The sequence below is a fragment of the Mirounga leonina genome, unplaced genomic scaffold (genome assembly GCF_011800145.1).
Source record: "Mirounga leonina isolate KUSES-001 unplaced genomic scaffold, KU_Mleo_1.0 Mir_101609, whole genome shotgun sequence".
In the NCBI taxonomy this organism is placed as follows: domain Eukaryota; kingdom Metazoa; phylum Chordata; class Mammalia; order Carnivora; family Phocidae; genus Mirounga; species Mirounga leonina.
In genome coordinates this window covers 5,304,859-5,307,653 of record NW_023270164.1, presented here as the reverse complement: position 1 = coordinate 5,307,653, position 2,795 = coordinate 5,304,859, and positions in this window count along the sequence as shown.

Sequence of the window (2,795 nt, the reverse complement as noted above, 5' to 3'; positions counted from 1 at the left end):
GCCTCGCCTTGGCTGGGGGGGGGGGGGGGGGGTGGTGGTGGTGGTGGTGGAGTGAGGCGCGTTCTCAGGCTCGGTGCCCCAGGCTAGGCTCCTTTCACCTCCGCAGGGGAGGAGGGGAAGGCCCTGGTTAGTGTGCGGGGCGGGGGTGCGGGTGGCGGTGGCACCCACCACCGGGTCCGTGTCCTGGGCCCCCCAGAGCGGTGGCAGGTTTGCGGTTTCGCGTGGTGACTCTGGTGAGGTTCCAGACATGCAAAAGCGAGGTCCGTGTGTGCTTTGAAAATCCGCACAGTCCTTGGGCCTTCTAGGAGGCCCGCTGGCTGGAAGCCCCAGGCTCCACGCAGCCCAGAGTCACCCTATGTGCTCTGCACCCCTGGGAACCCGAGCATACATTTCGACCACCGAACCCCCTGTCTGCATATTGTTAAATCACGTACACCGTTCTAATCTTCCCTATTTTATTTCCCGGGCCTGCCTGGCCACAGATTTCTGCAAGACAGAGCAGTCTTCGGGTTCCTCCTGCTTCCAGAGGGGCCATAAAAAACAGATGGTCTCATTAGGAACAATTTATGCATATATATTTCGAAGAGTTCAGCAGAGCCGGGGTAGGTTTGCAGCCCCTGCATCAGGCAGGAGCAAAATATCACCACTTGCAAATGTTTCCAGTTTGCAAAATAATGGCCTATCCAAAGTAGCTAAGCAACGAATTACTCAAACACTAGAAGGTTAGATGCCAATATGATCACATTCCTCGTGTTCCTTAAACCGTCCTCCTCCGCGGTCATTGGATTTCGGAGGGAGGCTCGCGGGCCTCGCACCCCTACGCCCGCGGCTTCCTTTCAACGACTATTTCCAATCTCCAAGTCAAATCACTTATTAATTATAGAGGCAACTCGAGCAAACCCAATTACCCGTAGGCAGCCCTTCCCAGATGGGAAGTCTGTCTCGCGGCTCCCACGGTGGCCCAATTTCTGGGGAGCCTTTTTTTTTTTTTTTTGCGTCCGATTTCTTTCTGCCAGTGGACTCCCAGCGGCCGTGAATGGTTCCTCTCCCCGATTCCCCTTCCTAGAGGCAACTCCATTTTCTTACCCAGTTCGCTTTCCTTCCTCCAAGGAGACATCCCCGCCCCTTAGGAGGCGCTGCCTTCAGGCTAAATTTACCGCCGCGCCAGGTTTAAGCCTTAGGCGTCGCAGACCTGGCGCTGGAACGGCGGAAGCTGTAGACAGAGCCCTATTCATTTGCAAAGGCGGAAGGCTGAGTGATTCGCTCCCTTGGCTGCCCCCCGACTCCTCTGTCCTCCCTTCAGGCCTAGCTGGTGGCTTGCGCTCACCTCGATTTGTGAGATGTGGCCCTGGACTCCCCAGGGGTTCACTCCTGGTCGGAAGGAGGCCACCTCGCTTTCAGTGCCGCCACGGTTCTGGCCATATGGTAATAATAATGCTAGCCACCAGGATTTTGTGCCAAGCGGTTTCCATATACATCTGTCTTCTTTAAACCTCACAGCCACGCATTTATATGGGCATCATTTCTCCCATTTTGCAGATAAGGAAACTGAGGTTAAGAAATTTGCCTCAAATCACAGTTGGTTGGAAATGAAGCCCTTAATCCAAAACCTGAGTTTTCATGCGCAGCTTCAGACACACCTTCCGGACTAGTATAAAACCACAGCGGGAGGGGGGGCGCGGTTTGCGTGCAGCAGAGGATGCCTGGTAACGCCAAGGCCTCGGAGGTTGCAGGCAAGGGGTCTAGGCGTCCACTCGGCAGTTGGAAAGCACACCGGCTGCACCCGGGAGAGGCCTGGAAAACGGAGGCGAGCTTGGGATTTGGGGTTGGGGTTAGGGTGGCTGCACTGGCCGGGGGCAGGATTGCAAGGGCAAAGCGGGGCTGCAGCGGTCTTGCAGCGCGTGGAGAAGGCTCCTGTCGCCCCTTGGGGACCGCAACAGCCGCTTCCGGGGCTGTGGAGCTCGCGGGACGCGTTGCGGGGCGTGGAGGGCTCGCCCGGGCCACCCGGGGGGCGCGCCGCGCGGGAGAAGCCTCGGGAGGTCCCCAGAGGCGGTTGGCCTCGGCCGGGCTTCCCGGGCGCGCTGGCTAAGATGGAGCCAGCAGTTCCGCGGAGGAGGGGAGGGGAGGGGAGGAGAGGGGAGAGGAGGGGGGAGGAGGGATGCGCGGGCGAGCTGGTAACCGTCTGCAGCGAGGAGTGTAATTGCCCCTGTGACCGCGGGCGGCGAGGGCGGGGCGCGCGCCCGGCCTCCTCCCTCCCACTCCGCCGCGGCGCGGAGCTGGCTTTCGGCTGGGAGGGTGCCGAGCACCTCGAGGGCCTGGGCGGCTCCGCGCGGGGCGAGGCCGCTCCGAGCCCTCGCCGCCCGGACAGCCGGCCTCGGCGCTCCCGCCTGGGGCCTCGCCCGAGCGCGAAGGCCGTTTCCTTTGGCCCCCAGGCCCTTCCAGGCCCCGGCCTCCCTCCGCGTCGTGGTGCGCCTCGGCCGGCGGGGGCCTGGGGCAGTCAGCCGCGCCCCGGTGACGTCGTTCCCCGGAGAGCGGCGGCCAGCCCGCCACCCCATCCCCGGCTTCGGGTCGCCCTGGGCCACCCCAGCCGGGCGAGGCCGAGCTGGGCTGCGCGGCACTGGGCCGCCGGTCCCCGGGTCGGGAGGGAGACCGGACTTGGGGCAGTCCCTGCGCCCCCCGGATCTCGCCGCGCCGTCGGCGGGCGCGCTTTGCCCTGTGGTGGGTTCCTGGCCGCGCGCCGAGCCGAGGGGGCCCGCGTCGGAGGCGGGAAGGGGGCCCGGGCCGGCCAGGGATTC